Here is a 26,759-nt window from a genome sequence, read left to right on the forward strand (position 1 = left end):
ACATTGTTTAATCTACTAGATCAAAAGAACTTGTGAGCAATAATTCTCACTACAAATGCAATTAGGGTGTCTAAAATTGTATCAATAGTCATCCCTCTTTTGTTCCATACAGCCCCTATATTCTTTCAATTACCTCCTTCACATTACTTCGCATTGTATTGGGTCTATCTAGGGTAGGTCACCCTGTTACCCATTGAATGATCATTTTAGTGATCTTGGTAGGTTCATTTTCCAACCATACTAAGTGATCATGTATTCTTCTCAATACTATCTTAAACCATTATGTTTTGAATACATTTGGAAAATCTAGGGTACATGTTAACCCTTTTCTGTCAACAAATTTATTTTCCTCCTTCAACACTCCATCAACACATAGTTTTTCATAAAAATCTTCCATTTACATATCTCCAATACTTCCAACCTTACAAGTGTAACAACATCTTACATTTTGTATCATCAAAACCTATTGCAGTATCATCAATAACGGACTAGTTGGATCTCTCTTGTATTCAATCTCAGAAATAGCTCAAAAGGGTGGTTGTTTAATCTCATTTCTTATTAATTGAACATTCAAAACATCTTTTCCTTCCTTCCTAATAGAAATAGAAGAACTAGTTGCCATATCAAACAACTAGGGTTTGTAATAATTCAAATAGCATAACTTGGCACATGATGAATACCTTGAGAATCTAATGATTGGTGACAAGTAGTAGTTGAATCTAGTTTTAAAATGCTTGAATCCTTCACCTTAGTTCACCTTATGCTTTGTGCTCTCTATTCAATCTTGAATGAATGCAAAAAAGCCAAAAATTGACCTTATAGCCCTTAAAACTTGGCAATAAATGCTTAGTGCTTACACAACTATAAGCTCAACTATCATAGAAATTTTGCCTCACTCAACTTAAACATGATTTCTTTTACACTCAGAAACCAAAATGAGCTTGGCCAATACTATCACCTTTAATAGTTCAGCATCAACTAAAATTTTATTTTCACTTGGCAAAATCATGGAACTTTTTACGCTCGGCAACAACATGAACACTAACAAAACTTATAGATTTCTTCTAGGTTCTAACCAATTACATTTCATCTTAATTCATGCATATATAATCTTTTTAGAACTTATATTCTTAGAACTGATGTAAAGTATGTCATTGAAATATCAGTCCCACATACCTTTTGATTGCCTAATTGGGGGCGATGTGATCACCTGATCCATTGGATGAAGTGACCTCATTTGAACTTGATGTGTTGCAATCTTCCTTTTTCTTTTATGTCTTGTTTATCTCCACTTGGACATTCTCAACATCAATCTTCTCTTTGCCTTTTTTGAATTTACTGCTTGGTGTTTTTGACCTTGCTGGAAAGTTCCTACTAATGTGACTAGTCTTCAAATAGCTAAAACATGTGGTTTGACTCAACCATCTACAGTAATCAGTTTTGAAATGTGCTCTAATGCAATTCTCATAAACATGTCCATACTCTTGATAATAGTGACAACTATACCTTGTATTGTAATCCCAATTTTAGGGTTTTCTATTATGTTGTCCCTTTGTCTATTTGTTATATGTCCACCTGGCATTAGATCTTCATTCATATGTTTTATGTCCATACTTCTAACAATTTTTGCAATATCCTTTGAATCATTATGTTCTTGAAGTCTTGGTCTTGCATTCATGTGCCTGATAACACTAACCCATGAATTTATGCTTAGGGTTTTGATTTGCATTGTTTCTCCTACAAACATTTGTTGTATGACCTATCTTTCTACAATTATGACAAGTGGATTTGTAGTTCTTACCTTTGTTTCTTCTTTTTCACCACTTTTAGATGATTCTCCTTCCTTAGTAATGGTGTATCCCAATCTAGTAGTATCATTATTAGATCTAGGAGATCTCATTAATTTCTCAAAGTACTTAATGACTTCATTGGGTCTATTGAAACTTTCAGCAAATTAGTTTTCTCTTCTTTGATCATTTCTCAATTGTTCATTCTGTAATTTTAGGGTTGTGATCTCAATGTCCTTAATATTCCATTCATGATTGGAAATCATCACTTGATTCATTGGTTCAATTTATATGCAAGCAATCCTATGTACCTCTAATGTCTTCTCTTCTAGTTTGTTGGTCAATATTTTTTTTCATCTTCAATCATGACTTTTTCTTCCTCAACCTTCTTGTTCTATCTTGTGACCTCTTAAGTTAGGGCACCATTCTTTTCCATCAGATCTACAATTGTTGCATCAAACTCACTTGAGTTTCTATCTGCAAATAACTTAGTAGTGTCTTCCTCTTGGTAATGTGTGTCATTATCCTCAATATCCATCTCTTTCCTTCTCTTCAATGAGTGCTTCAACTCATCTCTTACTTTAGTTAGCTAATGTATGGAAAGCTGGAACTAAATATTTTGGTTCTCAATGACTTTTCCCAACTTGTAGACTTCCATCTTCAAGATCTTTCCTCAAAGTTACAAAGCTTTACTTTTCAGAGAACTTGGCTCTAATACCAAATGTTGGAAATACAATAGGGAAAGTAAACTTTGAGAGGCAAGTGGGGTGAATCAATCCTTCAAATATTTTTCCATTAAAATATTCACCACACATCCATCTCACAATTTGCATATAAATTAAAATACCAAACTAAACATATTCATCCATAGCATGAAAATAATAAACATTCAACACATATATGACACAAGATATTTGGTTACCCAAAAAACCCTCCACTAAGAAGGTAAAATTGGGGTGGGGATGACACCCACAAATCTTTACTACTATTGTTGTAAAGTGTATCCAATGAACGTTTAAATGTTTGAAAAGTTTACGAAGATTTTTCCTATGAAAGGTTTGCCCTATTAAAGGCTTACAAGTATTTTTAGATCTTACCTTGTTAAAGGATTTCAACACCTTTTTAGAAGTGTTCCTATTTAAAGGACTTCAACTTATAATGAAGTAAGAAATTAGATTTATAAACAAGTCTTCTAGAACTTGAAACCTATTAAGGATGCTCTATTAAGAGATTTTACTGATTCACCTAATAGAATGTCTTAGTCTTGATCCTTCGATTAGCACCTCTCTACTAGATATAAAATCACCTCTTTCCTAATGTATATTTGATCCTCTTTGATCAAATGTATCACTTCTATACTCTCTTTTCTTTCCTCTATTCCCTCTAACTAATTCTATAATTTATATCTCAATTCACAACTCTGTAGTTACCATGAATGCTATGTCTATGCATGAAAACTTCTCTCTTTTCTCCTTGAAATTTTTAGGGTTTTTCTTCCTTAAGAAGACCTAAGTGACTTAGGTTTAGGTAAGAATCAATGATTGTGATTCACCCATTTTACCACTTAGAACATCCCTCAATCTAATTGGTTGCATGTACTACATAGATATTCTCAATATAGATCATTCTTATCATCTAGAAGCACAAAATAATCCTTAAATCGGCCCAAAAATGGTTTACATAGGAGTTTGTGTCATTACAAACAACTATGTCCAAAAATATTTACTCGTCACTTGAAGCCTTTGATGCTCAACATCCACCATATCTTTAATGATGTAACTCATCCTTTGAATGACTCAGCATCCACTATTCACTTGGCATCTAAATCACTTAGCATATACTAACTTGCTCATCACTAGAGTGACTTGGCACTAACCTTCTACTCCACACATACTAATGCTCAGCACATATTGCATATTTTGCTCAACATGCATTATCTGACAACTTATGCTTGGCATACACTACTTACTTGACATGCACTTTATGAATATGACTAAGTGAGTAGTCATTCATATGTCAAAACCAATATGATATTAACATTGATGTGCAAAGTTATAAAGGTGACAAGTACATTATCCTATTTGTTGATGATTATTCTAGGATGATGACAGTCATGTTTTTGAAATAAAAATATAATTCTTTTCAAATGTTTAAGTAGTACTTAGCAAGAGTTGAAAAGGAGAGTGGTAAGAGATTAAAATGACTGAGATCTGACAAAGGTGGAGAATTTACATCAAATGAGTTTGAGATATTTTAAATGATAGAGGAATTAAAAGACAAACTCCTGTACTTAGCACCCCTCCACAAAATGGAATAGTTGAAAGGATGAACAATTTTTTAATGGATTGTGCTAGAACATTGATGATGGAGAAGAATGTTGCTTTGAAATAATGGAGATAAGTAAGTATAGTTGTCTATACCTTGAACCAAGTACAAGGTAAAAATTCCAAACCTTTTAAACTATGGTATGGATACTCACCCAATGTAAAATATTTTAAGGTGTTTGGAAGCAAGTGTTACATTGTTAAGGAAAACAAAAATGGTAAACTTGATTCCAAAATTGAAGAAGGTATATTCCTAGGCTATTCCACAAGAAGTAAAGCTTATAAGCTTTTAAATACTGAAACTAACAAAGTTGTGAAAAGTTCAAATGTAAATTTGATGAATATACAGAGGTACATGAAGTTGAACCTAAGAAGGAACTTAAAGAGTAAAAAGCCTTCATATAGTACTATGAGGACATGAATGTAGATGAAGTTGTGAACCAAGTTGTAAATAAAAAGGAACAAGTATCAGTGACTATTGAGTCACATATAATAGATGTTGAGTTGCATTTAGGAATCGAGTTGCATTCAGGAGCTAAGTTGCAGTTAGAAGCCAAGGTACATTTTGATACTGAGATCATTGTACATGAAAGGAATATCAAATTACCTAATAGAGAAGTGCATAGTGACTCTAAAGTGGATAGACCCATTGTAGAAAGAAAAGAAAAAGAAAGATTGTTATAGTATGTCAGAAGACATCACCCTATTGGTTAAATTATTGGAGATAAAGAAGCCAAACCAATAACAAGGAATAGGTTGAGAAGTGATGCATGTTTTTAAATCATACATGAGCCTAAGTCAATGAAGGATGCATTATAGAATGAAGACTAGAGTAAAGCTATGAAAGAAGAGATTGATCATATTGAGAAGAACAAGACATGGACTCTAGTACCTAGGCCAAAAAACAAGAATGTGATTGGAACCAAGTGGGTGTATAGAAAAAAATTGGATGAGAATGGTGAAGTCACAAGGAATAAGGCAAGATTAGTTTGCAAGGGATATGCACAAGAAGAAGGAATTGGCTATGGAGAGACATTTGCCCCAGTTGCAAGATTGGAAGGAGTAAGAACTGATGGCCTGAATTTTTGCCCAATTTTAAAAATTTGATATCTTGTGAAAATCAAGAAAAAAATTTATTTTTTTCTTAGGGTTTCTTATAATTTTGTCACTCCTCAATAAAAACCCCTATAGAAATAGTTGTACCTTATGTTCATTATTCATAAATTGATATGCAAGTATAAAATAGGGATACTTTAAAAACTTTGGTTATATGTTTAATTTCTCTGTATCCCTAAGTCCTTTGATATTTTAAATATATCCTAAGTCATATCCTTAAATTTTCTAAGTTGTGATGTCATGAAATATTTTCAATTACTTCATCTCTTTGTTTTACCGTCTAACTATTTTGGTAGCCATGAAGTTGTGAAGTAGTCATTTGTGCAGTCATCATAGTGTCACAGGCGTCAATGCTAACATTCAAGTTAGGGCTACAAAGAGGAGATTAACTACAAATCATAGGGTTATGACTTTTGTTTGGTTTAAGATATTTAAGTTGTGATGATGTGAATCATAATCATGGTAGTCAAAGTTATAAGTCATCACTAGATCATGGGTAGTTAACATTAACCTAGGGTTATAGTGGAGAAGGCTTATTATCACAGCATCAAAGGATTGTGAAGCAAGCTAAGTTTTAAGGTTGTGAAGCCATAAAAGGAACAATAGTTAACTATATAGAGGTCATTACAACATCATAGACAAAAAGGTAAATAATAATTTTAAGTTTTGAAGGTGAGAAAGGTAACCTAGATAGTCAAGTTTGAAGCTATCACTACATCTTTTGTAGTTAAAGGTGACCCAAGGTTAAGGTGGAGAAGCATAGATAACTTGTCATTGCACCATTGCAAGGTTTAATCATGATTTAATTTTTATGGCCACAAAGCTATGAAACAATGTAATACTTAATTAAAGAAGTTATCACATCTTCTCATTGTTTGAAGTTGTTGTGTATCTAATGGTTGTGAGTGGAGACAATGTTAAAGATGGGGTTTTTGTAGCATAGCGGGTGATGAATATGTTAAACCATAAACCATGGAGAAGTTGTGATTTAGTCAGTTTGAAGGGTTTCATTACTTTGTAAGGTTAAAATGGTAGTTAAGAAAGTAAGCAATGATGTGGAGATAGATAGCTTCACACTATCACATGTGCTAAGCCATGATTGGGCTATGAGGTAGTGATGTCATAAAAGGATGTCAAGTAACATTATGTTGGGTCATTGTAGTTGATGAAGTAAAAGGTTGTGAAGTTGTGAGATGGTTAATGGTGCAATTTTTTCTACATCTTTATGGTTAGTGAAGTAGAATAGTAAACAGTTGCAATGAGGTGCTAAAGGGATAAACAAAGATAGCCACTTCATAGGTCCACATGGTAAATATGAAGCTAGAGTTGTAAAGTAGAGATTCACTTGAAGCATGACATTATAGGGTTAACTTGGTAGTTAAAGAATTAGGTGGAAAAGTTGCAAAATAGTCAAAATAGCTCTTTTCACATGGTCACAGCCAAAATCAAATAAAAGCAAGAGACCACCAAGAAGTAGAGATAAAGACTTGATCACCACTTTGCTTCTCATAGTTTTAAAGCCATAAAACAAGGCTAAAAAGTGCATTTCTATGATGGAAAAGGAGATGATGAGTTGGAGGTATGAATAATGTGTTGAGATAATGGGTTTTGCACACATTGCATAATATTGTTATATTTTATTATTTTATTTTATTATGTAATGTTGTACCTAGATGGACGTGCGACATGTAAAGATTCCCATGGAATATTCTTTATGAGTTGTATTGTAACATTGTGAAAATATTTCATGTAATTATTTAATATTGGGGAAAAGAATTAAATGCCCAATATTAAATGCAGGGTCAGTGGGTTAGGTAGCACATGGTTTATGTAATACCACTTGGTGGTTTTGAGGGACTTGTTACTATATAAGCAGCAACAAGGGTAGTTGTTGGTGTGACAGAGAGTAAGAGTGAGAAAGGCAAGAGTCGAGTGGGACAAGGCTTGACAGGTTAGCCAAGGGAGCATTTGTGAAGGTTGGAAGCATGGCATGGGATGTGTGGATTCATGCTTGTTCACATAGTTTGCTCAGTTGTGGCTATGGCCATGAAGGCTTCTAGGGTTGTATGGCAATGGTTTTTTTTTTTGCTGAATAATACATGATGATGGATGCTTTTGGAGGTTAGGTTTTTTCCCTCAATGAGGGTTTCCCAGGGTATATCTTGTGTCACAATTTTGTGGGTATGTTGTCTATTCTCTTGCATGTGGATTTTAATTCCATGTTTATTTCAAAATCTATTATGGGTTATGTGAAAATAGTTGTATTCTTTATTGTCAAGTTTCCTTACAAGTAGTATCAGAGCTATGGTTTTATTATTATAACCCTAGATTGAATCCATGGGAATGCATGAGAGGATAAAATAAAAGGGCAAGATATATGAATGATTTATTGCAAATCTGAGGGTTTTGGATTTGCTGTTATGATGGGATGTTAAAATATTTGGGCATGTGAAATTGTTGGATAAAAGGATTTTTTGGATGTTTCATTTAGATGAGGGTTTTAGGGGGAGCTTGCAGAAATGACCTCCTAGGTAAAAATAGACCTCACCATTAGATTCGGGTTGACATTTCCATAAATTTTGATATATAATATACTCTAGTTTGGCCATGTTCAGAGGAAATGAAAGAGTTTTTTAGTTTTAGCCCATGATGGCCATCAAATTTAATCCTGTCGTAATTTTCGTCACAAAAAAAAAAATTTAAAAATGAAAAATCGCAATGAAAATGGTAAAAAGACTATCTTAGTAAAATGGCCATAACTTTCTGTTAGGATATCAAATTTTAGAGTTCTTATAGGCATTGGAAAGCTAATTCAGAGCACTACAACTTGGTATAGGTTTGGTTCTATGATTTTGAGATTTTGTTAGGTTTTAAGAGCCCTAAAGTTAGATATTATTTATTTTGACCATAGATTAGGGCATAACTTAGGCATATGGACTCAAATTTTGAACTTCGAGTAGTCAACGGAAAGCTCTTGAAGAGCTCTACACATTTGTTTAGATTTGGTGTAGGTTTGGCATGATTTATTTGTTGATATATTTATCTAAATAGTTTATAGATATATTTTGACTATGGTAACATTGTGAGTTTATGGCATTGGAGATTTAAGATTTGATGTCATTGTATACTCAGTTCATTATTCAGATTGGTCTTATGATGATATGGTTATCAATTTTTGGTTTGGATATGTATGATGACTTGTTGGATCTATAAGTTGTGCAGTGTTGTAAGCAGTCTATACTTACAAGTTGCATTTATGGCTTGGTTATGGGTTGTCTTTTCCCTTTGATCTTTCATTATTGATGCATAGTTAGATTGGTGGCTTGGATTTGGGTTGTCTATGCCCTAAGTCACATGATTTTCTGATTTTATTCTTCTTATAGAAGGTATGAGATGTTGTTACTAGGTATAGTGATGGTGGAGAATTGTGGTTGACTATTTTATACTGGCAAGTTGAACATATTGAGAGACAGATGCTTGGTTCATGGATGTGATCATGGTGTCATGAATTTTGGCATGACATGATTGGATATATAGGTATATCCTTTATGTTTATTAGCTTGGATTTTCTGATTCAGTTATGGTGGTATATCTTCTTGGTTGAGGATCGCGGTTATTTGGTTTCTTTTAAGGAGCTCATGATGTGCACTTTGAGTTTTTTGATGTTTGATGCCTTGGTTGATTTTCATGGTTAGAGGATGGTTTTTCATCATTATGTCATGGATAGCTTGGATACATGGTTTAGTGGGAGCTTGTGATAGTGATGGGGTGACAATGTAGGATTAGTTCCTAGTTTGGTTTGGATCTTCATGTAGGAGATGAATTTTATGATGCCATAGGTGACTTGGTACCACAGTTGAGTGGGAGGTTTGTTGGCATTGATATATTTATTGATTTTTTGCAAATGTTGGAGGTTTTTCTTAGATTTTGTTGCTACAGAAGCATTTTTGACATTTACATGGTGCACTTGTTATCTTCATGGAGTGTGGAGATGGTTCTTCATGGTGTGTGGAGATGGTTTTCTTCATGGTGTGTGGAGATGGTTGCATCTTGAGGACTCACAAAGTTCTTGGCAATGGTGTGGTTTATGTTTTCATTTAGCATGTTATCCTTGGTATGAGGATGGTTTCATTATTATGTCATGGTATACTCTTGATACGTGTTTAGAGTTGTGACATGTTATAGTATGTTCATATGGAGCATGTTATCTCTTTGCTTGAGATGGTAAGATCATGTTGTCATGTTTATGTTCTTAAGGCCATGGTTGGAACTTTGACATTGATCTTGGTTTAGTTTCTTGGCATTGAGTACACTAATCATAAGCTAGATACTTCATGATATTGTTATGTTGCATTTGGAGTTGGCATGGATTGATTGGTTATAGGTGCTCATGGATACTTAGAGACTGTGGTGATGCTGATTTCTCTTGGATTAGAGAAGTATTTGTTGGGACGGTTGATGGTTTTAGCAGGAAGTCTGAGGGGTAGTCACCTGATATGGACTTGAGAGGAGATTGTTCTTAGATGAGTCTTGGTTGGATACTTGGGTATCTTGATGAGCATTCTCATTCCCCACTCTTGGTTTACTCGGCAGTTTGCTACTTGAGAGGTATAGCCCATTGTTTCTCTCAGTTGCATTATATTTATGCTTGTCTTTCATGGATATGGATCTTGAGCTATGGTACATGAGTTAGTTCTGGAGGGTTCATTTGAGAGATGGTTTAGCATTGGTTATCTCCATTTGCATATGTTGTTATGATGGTTGAGTTTGGGAGATGGTTTTATATTAGGCATATTCCTTGGTTTAGGAATGGTTTATGAGTTTGATCTTCTTGTGAGAGGCTTACATCCATGATTAGTTATATGGTATGGTTTGGGTGTTGTTAAGGCTTCTTGTTGGGGTTTTATGGAGGAGATCATACTTGCATAGCTTACATCTAGAGGTGTGTGTAGAAGGACATGATACAGGTTATGATTTGCATAGTTTTTTCTATCTTGGTTATCTTCCTGGATGTTCAGTTTTGGTTACATTGGATTTGAGATTGGTTGGAAGATTGTAATCACTAGTTTGTGCTCATGTATGTCATGTGAGAGATGGCATGGTTATTCTTGTATCTCTTTCCTCTATTGGTTGTGGAGAATTTGGTAGACTATTGGAGACTTGTTACAAGAGTTGTTCTTGTAGGATATCAATTTATGTATTGCGGATGTCCTTGATACTACATGGATTCACTTCTTTGAGATGTGTTGAGTGGATTGGTTATAGATTTGACATTATCTTTTGTAGTGGGAGCTTCTTGTAATATATGTGGCAAGTATTTCTCTTCAAGCTTGTGATTGCAGGTTATAGATTGGATATGTCGATAATGTGATATTCACTTGTTATACCTTTGAGGTATGGATAGTTGGATGGGTTTGGCACTTGTTGTGGGTGCTATTTCAGGTATGGATATTTTGAAAACTATGAATACATGTGATTACCTTTGGATCAAGTTTTTTTTTGTGCTTGGAATTTTAGTTGGTACAAGATTTTATGATCTTCTAATGCGACAAGTTGGGTGGCTTTCTCTTTGGATGGCTTCTATGTATGTCTAGTGGTAGTGGCATAATAGGAGGTGAGATCATTCATGTTTGAGATGCTGGATAGTTTGATTTTGTTGTGGGTACTAGGATGTAGCACTTGGTGTATTTTTGATCCATGATGGTGGATGTGCTAGGAGAGATTGTTCCCTTGTTCATTTATGTGGCTACAGATTGACCCTATGCAATGTATACAACAAGTGGGAGATTGTTGAGATAATGGGTGTTGCACACATTGCATAATATTGTTATATTTTACTATTTTATTTTATTATGTAATGTTGTACCTAGATGGACGTGCAACATGTAAAGATTCCCATGAAATATTCTTGATGAGTTGTATTGTAACATTGTGAAAATATTTCATGTAATTATTTAATATTGGGGAAAAGAATTAAATGCCTAATATTAAATGTGGGGTCAGTGGGTTAGGTAGCACATGGTTTATGTAATACCACTTGGTGGTTTTGTGGGACTTGCTACTATATAAGCAGCCATAAGGGTAGTTGTTGGTGTGACAAAGAGTAAGAGTGAGAAAGGCAAGAGTCGAGCGGGACAAGGCTTAATAGGTTAGCCAAGGGAGCATTTGTGAAGGTTGGAAGCATGGCATGGGATCTGTGGATTCATGCTTGTTCACATAGTTTTCTTAGTTGTGGCTATGGCCATGAAGGCTTCTAGGGTTGTATGGCAATGATATGTTGTTTCTGAATAATACATGATGATGGATGCTTTTGGAGGCTAGGTTTTTTCCCTCAATGAGGGTTTTCCAGGGTATATCTTGTGTCGCAATTTTGTGGGTATGTTGTCTATTCTCTTGCATGTGGATTTTAATTCCGTGTTTATTTCAAGTTCTATTATGGGTTATGTGAAAATGGTTATATTCTTTATTGTCAAGTTTCCTTACATAATGTACAATATAAAAATAGTGCAACTTCTTGGTCCACCTCACAATAAGTGTGTGATAATCATGCCCAAGGCTTTATTTAGGAATAGTATATTCAATCTAAGGATTATTCTCCCCACCATGAGGTGCATTTAATTTGTCAACCCAAGGATGTATTCTTGAGATGGTTGATACAGTATGTGCACTAGGTTTCTTAAAGAGTCATTATGCTTATGCTGTAGGAAAGTAAAATACAAAGAAATAACCTACACTAGTGTTGCAAAAAATTAAAACACTTAACTCTTCCCTGAAATGAAAGTTGGAAATACAATTAAATGCTAACTTATATTCCAACTTAGACTATCCACTATAACTATTCTCACAAATGCTGCAGGAACACTCATAAAGTATGATGTTGTGGGAAGAAACTTACAACTTCTACTTGAAATACAAGAAATGTTGGAAGTAAATCTACACTACTCTAGTCTAATCCACCTCCCAAGTGGACGCCCTTGGTCAACTTTTGCTAATCTACTAACACAAAATGTAAACCAAGAACTATTTCATTATATTCTAAAATTTCTTACATAAGAAAAATACATAAAACTGTAAAACAATTCACTACGAGAGTCAATAATTTGTTTTCATAAACTTTCTTCCAACCTCTAAAAACTATCAATCCAATCCCTACAAATAGAGGATCGACACTTATTCTAAAATAGGAAACAAAATAAACTAACTACAAATCTTCCAGAGAAAAGGAAGAAAATATAAAAATTCGCAGTACAGACAATAAAGTCTAGATAACCAATTTGACACAATAGTAAATGCAAAGGGAATATAGCAACTCTTCATACCTACATTTATGGAATAATAGCTCCTCCTTTGTAGCAGTTGTGTCTCTTAGTACCATTATGGTTCTTCCACATGACTAGACTTTAATGTTCCTTCTTGAATGCTATCGACCATCCTCCAGCTTCTTCCCTATCAAGTTAGTTATGATGCAAAAATAATTGCAAATAAGCATAATCAAATTAAATCTAAATATTAGAACACACATTCTAATGGTTATATGAAATACTACATTATATGTATAAATTGGCAAAATATTTTGGACTTAATCATAAGATCAACTAAACATAAGTTCACAAATGTCTTGGCAGTATGAAAACAAAGTATTTAAAATTATCATAAAATAGAGGCAATAATTAGCCTCATCACTTCTAAAGGACTGAGAGGACTTTGAGCATACCAATTTCAATGTCATTAATTTCATGCTCCAATTTATAGAAATGGATAAAAATAGAAAGAACAAGGATTTCATTATCAGTTGCATAGTGTTTGAAATTTCAAAGTAGAGTTCAAATTGCAAATCAAATTTTAGCATACAGAGTTTAGAATTGTTATGATACTTTGAAGCTATGGCACAAATGGAAGGAGAGTTTATTGCATAAGCTCAAATTAAGGAAACTATGGCAAAGGGAAGAAGCTCTATCCCTTTCATGGATGAATGGTTACATATTTTACCAGGGTCATCTAATCTCCATTCTTGTAGTGACCATGCATTTAGAGACCCCTACAGTTTTTGCAAAGATGGAAAGGTGTCTGATAGGAATGGAAGTGAATTATTTTGGTACTTCTACAAGAAAATGATGGAAAAGGTTCCTATATCCAAACCTTGGAATAGGAATTTGGGAAAATTGATCATGCCTAAGGTTTTTGTAGATGTTGATCTATTCAAGGCATTGATAAAATCATGCAACCCAGTCAACAAAGCATTCGATAGAAGAGACAAAAGTATACTTTATGCACTTGACAAAGAAAAATTCATTGAATCTTTTGACTTGGGAGGACCTATGTCATTACCAATTGACATGAATAAATTAAACGAGAATTTCAAAAACCAAAAGAGTTTCTACATTGGTAGAACTATGACAAGGCATATTCCCATGGAAAAAAAGGAGAAAGGAGAAACACCAAAGAAAGTGGGAGATTTTATGCCTCTTGAGTACTTCCAAAGATATCTCTAGAACACAGTGTATGGTCTGAACAAATTCCAATGCTTAGATGGGATCATGAATTCTCTGGGTGGACATTATGTTATTATGTTGAATATTCAGGACCCATACACTAATATTGGGTATGATTATGTCACCTATATAATCGATAGGATTCATGATGAGATTATTGTAGCATAGGAAGGAAGGTTGGAAATTTTCAAATTTCATCACTACTTGCTACTCATACATCTAATTCTATACAAGACTGTGCAATTCATTGACCAAATTTTCTTTGAAAGTATAGAGGAATAGGGAGAGAGACTTCATTTTTAGTAATGGACAAGTATGGAAAAGATTTTACCCTTACTCAAATACTATTTCTTTCTATAATGATTATGTGTACCCTATTCTAAACATGTTAGGGGCTATAATAGAAAGGATACCTAGGAGTGTTCAAAAATTCGTTATGCCCAACATGTGTTATGATGAGGGAAAATAATTAGGGCATGAATGGGAAAGTGTTTTTCTTTTTTAAGATTATAAAGTCATTAGTATTTATGGATACCCTCAGCCACCCCATCTTCTCCCAAAATATGTTCCAGAAAGATTAAGGATCGTGGAGCTTTTCTAGCAATTGATTTCATTAAATATAGAGTACGTAGGTTGGAATGTCAAGAAGGGCACATTTTTGTGTAGATGCTCCAAAATTGGAGATTTTGACATTGAAAAAATGAAATCAAGGAAACTAATGCCTTCCTAAGAAATTATAAGTTACCAATTGTTCCTGCAAGAACATATGAACCTTATAATGTAGTTAGAAATGCACTAAAGAAAATGAGGGGATACAACTTGCCTCCAACCAAGGGTTTCTGGGAAGAAGATGTGATTGTAAATTTTTTAGGTGAACATGTATGTAGATATAGGATGATAAAATTCAGAGATTTGATGAGTTTTGAGCAAGAAATGAAAAAGACAAATCCATCCTTCAAGGGATTTTATCATAAAGTGTGTTGGATTTCTTATTAGTAAGGAACAAACTAGGTTGAATTAAACCTAATACCCAAGTGCACAAGACAAAGACCAAGCCTAAGGAATAGCTAAAACCTATATTTAGCTAGGTTTATCCTAGCTCTAGACCAACCTCAACATAATCACTATGACTCCCTTCACTTTAGGCTTTGCAAGGCCAAGGTGGAAAAAACCTTAGGGATTAATATGACTACTTCTATGATATTATTATTTTCAAGACAATCCCTTATAGTAGAATATGGTCAATGTTCTTCTATGATTCACATATAACTTCCCTATCACCATAGCTAACTACAACTAAGAAGACATTGCAAATAAGTAATGACCAACAAATTTAGTTCATCATTACATAAAATGGTAACTTGATAGTTTGTAATTTATGTGTTCAACAACTATATGAGTCACCAATTTGCAAAATAAAAATTAGTGACCAATGTCTTATCCATTGTTGTATAGAGTCAAAATCAATAGCTTAGACCAATTTAATCAACTTGTAACTAAATCTATCAATAGTGATCTCTGAGTTTCATTCTTATCATATCCTTCTTATAAATTGTAAACCCTATCACTTACAAAAAGCACTTACTTAATTCTTTGAACTAATAACAATCAGTAAGAGATACACAATTCATCCAAATTGAATTAAATTGAAAGAAACTTGTCCCAAGATCATAGATATATAAAGAAGGAAACAAAACTCAAAGACAAAGATACGTAGGATTTTCCTTTTGTATTGATTTCTCTTTCAAAAATTAATACAATACTGATATAACTCAAAGTATAACTTATAACTAGACAACTAATACTTGATATTTACTATATTATCTAGTATACAAAATTGATTACATTCATATAATTATAGGAAACTGGACAGATTGCAAAAAAAACATAAAATAGAAAATTCTACAGATTATCAACCACCACTCCATATCTTGGGAATCCTTGTATAGAGGATTGCAACAAGCTTTAGATGGGAGGGCAGGTATTAAAAACTATCCAATCAAAAAAAAAAAGGTAACAACCTTTTAAAAGATTTCATTAATACATTCTTTGTAGTTAGAGAATAGACAGGGAAGTGGGTGCAAAAGTAGATGGCATTTATGGCGAGAGTCTTTTATTAAACTATTTTGTCCTCTTCCATCTCTTCATGTCTTCTCATAGTAGCCTTCCTTGTTGTTTCTATAAATCATCCTCCTGTGAAGGTAGAGCTTTGATGTCTGTTATTAATTCCCATGTGACTATATATGCTTCAATCTCAGGCCAAGTAGCATCCCTAACTACATTTAAATCCTCTATATATTTATTCCACTTAGAATCAGTAATAGCCTTTACTTCTCCTAAGACTTTACTCATATGTGATACAATCCTAAAAAGGAAATCAATTAAAACATAAACAACACACATATCTATCTCATTATTACAATAGGCCAAGAACCTTAGATGTCTCAAAATACCTTCAAATGAAGAAGACCATTCTTGTCATTCTTAAAAGTCTCCATCATTATTTATAATACCAAGAATGAAATTGGGTATCCCCATATAAATTATTTTCATTTTACCTTAGATTAATTGCAACTTTCCTATGAAAAACCTATGTAACTATCTAACCAAATTTATCATTTTTATGGCATTTATGATTACCAGCTTGGGTAAATCCTTTTTCTGGGGTAAGAGAAGGATCAAATTATCAAAAAATTGAGCATAGGGCCCCCATGCTATAAAGAGAGGATACAAAAGGTCTAATGCCTCAGAGCACTTGTATTCAGCTCCTTGCAAGCTAATGTAGGTGTTGTGCACAATTTGTGAAAGAATTTGTAAGGCACCAATTTTGTTCATAAAGAAATTTGAAATTGTCTTTATTTCCACCTCCTTTACACCATCCCACTCATCAATATCCATTTTTTGGGCTTCTCCCATAACTACAATGCCAGCTTCAATTTGGGCTTCATAGTCCTTTACCTTTGTAACAAGTCTAGCTATAACCCTTAGCCTCCTTATTTCTTCCTCCATGTTAACAATTTTCTTCTCTAAGACATAAGTCCTCTTCAACTCTTCTTCATATTTTTGTCAAGAATCAATGGATATGCTATAAGTTGTGTACAATTGTTCTTGCAATCTATCCATTTTTCTCTTGCTCATTAATGATGTTTTATTTACCAAATTGTGGAGTTGGTCACTAGATATAGTGGAAATATTCCAAAAAATTACATTTCCTTAGGGGGACTCCTTTATCTCCATGAGAATTGGCTTATTACCATCTGGAGACATGCTCCATATTGCCATTTTTTTACTATCTACGTTAAAATTATCCCCCTGCAATTCACCAGTAATATTATTTTCTTCAAAAGAAACTGATTTTTCTTGTTTTCTGATCTAGTCTGAGAAAAAAGAGGAACTAAGTTCCCAACTAGGAAAAAGAGGAACTAAGTTCCCAACTAGGAAAAAGAAGCATTCCACTTCTCATCACCAATACTCTTGCTTCTTCAACTATGAGATTTTCACTATTTGGATCATAATTCTGCAACCTCTAAACTAATTCTACAACTTTCTCAGGTGAATCTCCAGGCTGCAATTGTACAAAAAGTTCATTCTATTTTTTTTTATAAAGGAATGACTTAAATACATCAGAATTTACAAATTGGTCATCCTTTGTGAACTCCTCTACCTGAATTATTTTTCATCCAACATTTGCATTTGTAATTTAGTCATGTTGGGGATTTTTTCATTCTCACCTGCTTGTCGATTAGAAAATTGTGTCTATTGTATCAAAGAATTTTGTTCCTTGAGGCATAATCTGCAATGCCTTTCCTCTGACATTGTTAGGGATATGAATCATCTGTTGTTTCTTTTTTTCATTTAGCCCATGAAGATCTCTCTAGTTGATCATCCTCAACCTCCACTATTATAACATCCTCCTACTGAGGAGATGGGGTTTTTGCCCTGTCTTTAAATTTTGCAAGTACTTGTGTCATCAATTCATCAAAATTATCTAGACATTTATTGTATCTATCAAGTTATGGTACATCATGTTGAAAACCCTTGAAATATTAGTTAGCTACCCTCATGGCTTCTTCTATATGCATTAACTTTCTCCAATTCTGAGCCCTCTCCCTAATACCTTTGTTTGTAGGCAGTTCATGATGCAATCTTCTTCCCAAATTGGTTTGCTACTAGGAAGAGTGTTCTTCCTCATTTGTTTGAGAGCATTTCTCACCAAAATATTTGGATCATAGGTTCAAACCAAGGTAGAGGGAAGTTTAAATTCATGTAAACACTAATCTATCTCTTCTATGGTATCCTTCCCTGTCAAAAAATTGCCTATCTTTGTGTTTCTAGCCACAAAAGAGCCTTTCTTGACCATAGGGCCTAGATACTCTCTTTATTCACCATTAGTAATTTCCAAAAAAAATTCTAACTGGCCTAACCTCTTATGGATATGTTTAGGTAATACATGGGAAGGCTGAGGACATCTAGATACTCTTATAATTGGAAAGTTTTCAAATTAAAAAAAACCATCCCAATCATGGCTAAGTACTCTATCCTCATTTTGGCAAGTAGATGGTCTAATTAACATTCTTACCCCCTTAGGTACTCTTTCATTTATATTAATTAACATATTCATGATTGGAAATATAAAATTATTATAGAAAACAATAGTATTATCATAGGGATAGAAGCTTTTCTAGAAGTGAGTCCACAATTGCACAAATAGTGTTTCTCCATTCTCCTCAGTAGCCTTGATAAAATCTGGACTGATGTGCCCTATGTTCTTGAAAAGAATAATGTGCATCAACAATGAATAATGGAAAAAACTAAAGTTTTAAATGTCTCCCTTCTATGATGCCTTAATTTCTTCATGCATTCTATCAATGATGTATTCCACAAAATCATAATAGACATTATAATTTGGATCCTGGATATCCAATGCCATGATACATTCATAACCTAGGCATTCATGGTGCCATCAACTCCCAATACCTTTTCAATCCCAAAAATGTTATATCTTAAATATTTGTAGAAGAATTCTAAAGGTATTAGTTCCCCTACCTTTTTAGGCAATTCCCCCTTTTCCTCCTTTAATTTGGGAACATGCCCTCTCATGACTATCCCAATGTAGAAACTCTTGGAACTCTTGAAAGGTTCATTCATTTTTTCTTTCTCAATTTTCTTTGTGAGAGGTCCTCCTAGGTCAAAAACCTCACCAAAGGTCTCCCTATCTAGTCTATACAGGACACTCATATCCTTTCTATGGAAGGCCTTGGTTGTTGGATTATAAGATTTAATTAGTGCTTTCACTAAATCAACATCAATTATTACCTCTCACACTATCAATTTTTCCATATTTTTTATCCATGGGTTGTAGATTGGTGATTTGTCATACCTCTTCTAATCAAAATACTATAATAATTTATTCCCATTGGTTTCAAGCACAATGGTGTCCTTGCAAAAAGAGTATACATCCCTGAAGACATGGGCATTCAAAGTTTGAGCATGAGAGGACCCTAGGAGAAAATATGCCCACTCCTCTGCATACAATGTTGCCAATTTTGGCTTTTCCTACTCTGCGGCCTGTGAAGATTCTTCCACCTCAACTTGAGCTATCATCTTTCCCTCTTCTTGTGCCATTTTGACTACAATTCGAGATATTTAGAATAATTTCTGTTAAAACTGGTTCTAAGAAAACAAAAAAATTGGAAATTCTTGGTGCTCAAAATTTTGTCTCTAAACTTATGCAAAAAACTATAATTCAAGAATCTATTATACCATCTTATTAATGGAGGGAATGCAAAAGAGGGGCATTTATATCTCTTAATGTCACTATGTGTAAGAATTCTACAAAAGTGCTAAGAAATGACATGTATAGCCAACTTTTTTAATTCTCTTATGAACTTCTGATAGGCTATAACCTTTAAAGTCATAATGATGCTTCTAACAATCATTTTTCACTTGACATTTCTTGCTCATGACTCGGTGACCATAGTAGTTTACCTTTTTTCCTACTTCATGATCTATCTTCTATGGTTGGCAATTAACTGTATAATCAAGTGATCACAGGTTATGATCCTTTACTTTGTTTTATTTGCACAATAATCACCTCATGTTAGCATTTAAACTTAGCATTAGTGACCCTGAGATCACTTCAAATTATAAAGTCGCAGCATCACACATGATTATCTATTTCAAATCTTGATTTTGAGACCAGGTGATCATTACATTTAACTTTAAAAATTAACTGCATTACATGGTTGTGGTCAAGAAATCCTTTATGCTTACTAACTATGTGACCAAGAGATTAAGCTCTTTGAAAATGGGCCATCACCACATGTCATCCTATCACTTTCTCACCAATATTAAATCATCCTTAGATTTTATAACAACAAAGTGACAACCCTTGTTTATCTTTAATCTAATAGTTTTGAAAAAACTTCATTTTTCTATCCATGCCAACACCTTTGACCAATCAGAAACCATCTTTATGCTACACCATTCTGACACCTAGCTACCAGGCTACCAAGTTCAATACATGTGGCTTCTTGTCGCACCTTCACCACCTTAACCCATGGTTTCAATCTAACTCTAACAACCCCATGATATATAAAAATCACCACTTCACATTTCAAAATGAAGGTTAAACCAAACTTCAAGAAAAAATGTGATCAAAGATTGTATGCAACCCCTTAAAACCTTATCACATAGTCACAGATAACCATAGACTTTTATTAATCAAGTTCTTGACCATGTGATCAAGGTAATCTCCTAGTTGCTTCCAAAGTTTAACATAACATATTTTTGAGGTGACCACAAGACCAAGGCTATCCCAACTACTTCGCTAGGTCACAGTCATGGAGAAACTTAACTGCTAACCCACTATGACTCAATGACCACATGGAAAACTTGACTTCGTCGGGTCACACCATTTGTTGCTATAGTTTGATAAGGTACTTCAGCCCCGTGACCAATCATAGTCAAATGGTCACAAATTTAGAACACAAGAGCCATTTACTAGAAGATAAAAGATATAACATAAAGTGCCATATTTTAGGTATTTGAAAATTTAAAAAATCAAAGGGCACGGGCCTAAAAATAAGGGTTTTCCTAGGGTAAAGTATTTTTATGAAAATTTTAGAGAAACCCTAGGTGTCTAGAAAAGATAATAAATTTCAAAATAAGGGTTTTGTCATGGGATGAAAACACATATTGTAATTAATCCAAACTTCTCAATGGTTCAAAACAATCCTAACATAATTTGGATAACATGCTTATTGGAAATGAGGCCTAACAAAGTGGACTACTAGTCAAGGTTCAACAAATACATTGAAAATTTTGCTAAGATTGTAACTCAGCTACCTAAAGAGATCAGAAATAAAGTAGATCCCTGGTCTCCTGATCAGGATATTATTGTGAAAGTAAGTGATGATCAAGACTAGCTAGAAAGCCCAGCATGGGCTCATCAAAAAACGAAGAAGTAGAAAATGGTAGTGATTCCTAAAAAGGCAAGAGAAAAATCCTTGTAGATCTTGCCAAGGAATAGCCAATATTTTGACAGTGCAAGAAGAGGCTTTCTAATGGCTCAAGCCACTGAAGATGAGCAAAGGGAAAAGAAGTTGGAGCTTCAAGCCCAAATGATTGATGATAGAATTATTGAAGTTAGAGAGTTTATGAGTGATGATTTTTTTATAAAAATAGATGAATTCAAAATATTTTTGTTTAAATTAAAACAAAATGAACTATCATTGCAAATGAAACTAGGTGACTCTGATGAAAAAGTAGCATAAATGGTTAAAATGCTACAGGAGTATGATCCTACAAGTGAAACTTTGACTATAGAAGAGGTAAGAGAATTGATATAGAGAAGTGGCATGATTGTTTTCCCAAGATGAGATATTAGCTCTTCTTTCCTATTAGATCAAATGAGAAGACAAGAAAGAACTATCTCATTTGAAGATGAGAATCAATAGGGGTAGCTGAGAGGTTTTGGTTACAACATTTATGCTCAAACCATAGAAATATGGAGTTTATCTCTAGAGCATCAGAAACCAACTCCCATGGAAATCAAGGAATCCCATAGAGGGAATGTGATTTTTTGGAATGTACATTCCACTTCAAGAAACCAAATGTATGGGTTGTTAACTTTAGCATCGATGTTAGGTAAGAACATGATTGATGTGTTGGAAGAGAAGTTAGATGGAGCCTATGAGAGGTATATCAAGACCAATAGAAACTATGAAGAGGAGATGAAGAAAACATATGTTATAGAATAGAAGAAGCTCTAGTTATAAAATGAAATGGTAGCCTTAAAAAACACTATCAGATTTGCTACTAAGATTAAGGATAAAGGGGTAAAAATAAAAGCATATACACTTGAAGCAAGGAATATGGTGGGCCAAGCCATGGCTACTGATGAAGAAGAATTAGAATCTAGCAAAGAGATAGATATTAGAACCATAAAGAATTTGTTGATCCATAAAATAAATTCTTAGAAATATGCTTCTCAAAATGTACATAGAAATTATATTGTCTTACAAGGGGTAGAGTATCAATGTTCTAAGGCAATATCCTTATTTTCTCCCTTATTCACTACATGGGGCCCATACACCCAATTTTTTGAGAACCTTATACCCATGCTAACACAAAAGAAGAATTTACCAAAGGTGGTAATTATTTCTGTCAGAAAATTGATCAATAGGGTGAAGGAGTTGAATGGTTTCTTTGTAGGAAAGTTACAATTAATTCATAATAAAATAAAGATAATTTCTACATAAACACCAAATTTGTGCCTAGTATATTAGAGGAAGGTGGAGTAGTAAAGGATTAGCAAGAATGGTCATCCTCTTTTGATGGCATTTTTAATCGCTCTAGGTTTATGGCATATTGTAATGGTGAGGCAAATATTATAGTGGTTTATGATTTGATTGATATGTTGTATAAAATAGAGTAAGAAATTGGAAAATTAACTATAGAGATTAAGACCATTATAGATGCTAAATGGAGCAAATTCCTTTAAGAGTTAAATGGGAACAAAGATGCTACCTAGCCAGACATTGAAATTGACATAGCAATCTGGGAGGTCATAAATAGCATAAAGGCCTTACCATCCAAGGAAAGTGATTAAGTAGTTAAAGTCACAACTAAAAGGTAGAAGAGACCAAATGAAGAAAAGGCAATGAAAGTGATGGGTTGTTACAGTGCAAATAGATTCATGTTGAAGACACCTAAAGAAAGTGCCACCTGCCAATTTCATAACTACTTCCCTAATTTTTTCTAGGTACAAAGAATTTTTATAAAGACTATAATATATTGTAAATATATTTGTATTTTTTTTTGAATAAAATTTTGACATGTGTCCTCCCATTTAAAGCTTTTTTTAATCTTTATCTATTAAAGAATTTCCAAGATGTGGAGTGAGGATTTGAGTTCTATATAATTTTAGTATTTATGCTATTATAGTTAGTCTAGTCTTTTGTGTTAATTGTATGTTGCTTCAAATTTGTACTCTAGGAATATAATGAATATTGAATGATAGAATTTGTCATATTTTGAGTTATATTATGAGTCTTATATCGGTAATGTATTATTTTCAAGGAAGATTAATACAAAGAGGAAGTTTTGAGTACCTATGTCTCTAAATTATGTCTCCTTTTTCATGTGCTTGTTAATTTGAGATTGAATGAGCAAAGTTCTTTCAATTTAATGTAGTTGGGATGGGTTGTATGTCATTTCATTGTTGCTTTTAATTCAAGGAATTAATTAAATGATCCTATGAATTCATAGGGTTTCTAGGTATATGGGAAGGATATCATAAGAATGGAATTTAGGGTTAACAATTGATAAATTTAGTTGCAACTCAATTAAATAGGTCAAGATTTAATGGTATGATTATGTCTAGCAATGGATAAGGCACTAGTAATAAGTTGTGATGCAAATTGATACAATCATTTGGCTACATGATACACATTTAAATAAAAATTAATTGTTAATTTTTGTAACAAAGAACTAAATTGTTAGTCATTCCCTTATTATAATAACTTTCTTTGAATTTAGAGTAAGTTTTTGTAAATCACCAAGTTGATTACATTTTCAAAAATATTTTTGACTACTTTTCTGCTATAAGGGATAAATATAAGATGAGTCATATCAATGAGAAAGTATAATCCTTAGGTGCACCCACCTTGACCCTATAGAGCCTAAAGTGTAGAAAACCCTTGTATTTTGTCAAGTTAGTCTAGATCTGGATGGGTTCTTGCAAAATATGGAAATCAACTAGCCCCTAGGCATCCACTATCATTTTGCATCTTGGTGATGTTTCAAGGCCTATAGTTTTAAAACACCAACAAGAACTCTTCTTTCTTACTCTACATATAAAGGTTTCAAAGTTTATCAGATGGGTGTGAAGTAAGCATTTTTCAATTGTATACTAGAAGAGGAGGTTTAAATACAACAACCATAAGGATTTTTTGATCCAAACAACAAGAAAATGGTATGTAGATTACACAAAACTTTATATGGTTTAAAGAAAGCTCCAAGAGTATGGTATGAGAGGCTTCACAACTATCTTGTGAAGATTAGTTTTGAAAAGATTGATGATAACAACAATCTGTACCTAAAGACAAAAGGAGGTAAAGGGATTTTACTAGCTGAAATATTTGTTGATGATATCATATTTGGAGGATCAAATGCATTGTCTAAGACATTTGCAAATGAAATGAAGAAAGACTTTGAGATATCTATGTTTGGAGAGATAAATTTCTTTGTTGGTTTGCAAGTATATCAGATGACATATGGTATTTACATCACTTAGTCTAAGTATGTGAAAGAAATATTGAAAACTTTTGGTATGAAGGATTCAAAACTTGTTAGTACTCCTATGGTGATAGGACACAAACTATTCAAGAATGATGATTCTGTTGAAGTAAATCAAACATTGTACACATCTATGATTAACAAATTGTAATATGTAGTTCATAATAGACCTGACATTGCATTAGTTATTGGGATTATTGCAAGGTTTTTTTGAAAATCCTAAGGAGAATCATTTGATGGTTTTTAAAAGGATCATGGGATACTTGAAAGGAACTAAAGACTATGGTCTATACTACAAGAAGAATGATAAGTTTGATTTAAGAGCCTACACAGATGATGCTTGGGCTAGAAACATTAATGACATAAAAACTACAAGTGGTGGAGCATTTTCTTACGAAAGAGATTGGTCACTAGAAATTACTAAACCCATGGTACATTATTGTGACAATACAAGTGTTATGAATATATCAAATAACCCTATGATGCACACAAAGACAAAGCACATTGCAATTGAGTATCATTACTTGAGAGAGTTGGTTCAAGACAAAGAAGTGAGAATGAAATATGTGAATGCATAAAAAAAAATAGCTGATATATTCACAAAAGTTTCACCTAAGGATGCACATAGATATCTTAGAGCTAAACTAAGCTAGGGGTGATACCCGTACCCAAAGCTACTTAAGAAGAAAGAGTAGTGCCCTACATCAACCAAGATGAATGTAATATTTTAAAATTTGATGCAATGGATCTTACTTTAGGAGCTACCTAAAGAAATGAAGGAGCTGAATTAGAAGATTTATAGTCACATGCAAGGTGATAGAGGGAGAACCTGAATTGACTATATCTACATGTATAGATGACAAGTTTTTGGCATTGTTGTCAAAGATGGAGATATAAGAAAGAGGAAGATAATAAAGAGAATTCAAAGAAGTACATATAAGGTTAATGGAGATATCAAAGAGATCATATAAGAGGAAGAAAAAGAAAGAGGCACATATATTGACAAAGGGAGAGATTTCAAAGGTATTAATTTTCCTTTTGGTGTTGTTGTTGGTATTGGTTTTCCATCAATGCCAAAGAGGAAGATTGTTGGAAAAAGATTGTTTGAACTGTGGTACCTATCATGGAACAATCATTATTTTGTCAATGATGTCAAACCTACTACTTGCTAGTGAGAAAACTACTTTTTTTGTCAAAATGCTATCTAATGTGACAACTGGCCTTACTCCTACCCAAGTTTCTCCTAGGGTCTCCTTACGCCTTTCTCTTGACCTAATAGGGTTTTTATTTACCCTAATCTTCCTAGTATCCTCTCTATGTGATCTTGGTCCCTTCAACTAGTGCAGACCAATTAGATAGAATAAACATGCATCTACAACATTCTAGGCTTGCTTCTAGCCCTATTGCTTACTCTCCATTAACACCACCAATAACCCAAATTCACAAATAACACCCCAAATGAGGGTATGGGAATCTCAAAAGACACTAGGAAACTTCCCAAGACATAATACCACATTTTATACTAAAACCCTAAATGAGTTCCAAGAAACACTAAAAGTCGCATAAAATTGCTTGCAAAGAGACTATAAGCAATTAGCCCTCCTAGTGATGAAAAACTAGAATAACATGGGAAATTCCTTAACAAGGGGGTAATCTATTCACTAATCCTAACACCATTTTTAGAGAACTTGAGGATTCATGAGGTCTCAATCTCTCAAGGCATCCATACAGTATGGCCTATATTAGTGCCTAGAAATTAGGGTTTCCAAGGCAATTTAACCAGTCTAACAAGAAATAAGTTTACCCTCCTTAGGGCCTTCATCACTACCTCCCACTGATTTTGGGGTTTCTCCACACATTTTCCTACCATATTCCACCCTTTGATTAAATAATTTCAAGCATTCAATCACTCCTAGCACCTCTGTTGTATATTGTGATCCCTAGTCATTCATCACTGGCTCGCCAAGGGCATCAAAACAAAAATATGTCCCTTGCTTCATAGGGCCTTTCTATCACTATATAGTATGTACAAGGAGTCATCTTCCTATTCCCAAGAGACCATACATATCCTACATGTTGGCTCCTAATTTAACAGAGTTTGAAAATAACCAAGTATGCAAGGCAAGAATGCATCTATGGGCAGCTATCTCATATAATGGACACAATTCACCAAGAACCTGGGCCAACTATAAGGCTGCACTCCTTCTTCACATCAAGCTCTGTAAAACCTAGGTAGGTGA

Source organism: Cupressus sempervirens, chromosome 9, assembly GCF_028749045.1.
Source record: "Cupressus sempervirens isolate cs-2001-9-10 chromosome 9, ASM2874904v1, whole genome shotgun sequence".
Classification (NCBI taxonomy): Eukaryota; Viridiplantae; Streptophyta; class Pinopsida; order Cupressales; family Cupressaceae; genus Cupressus; species Cupressus sempervirens.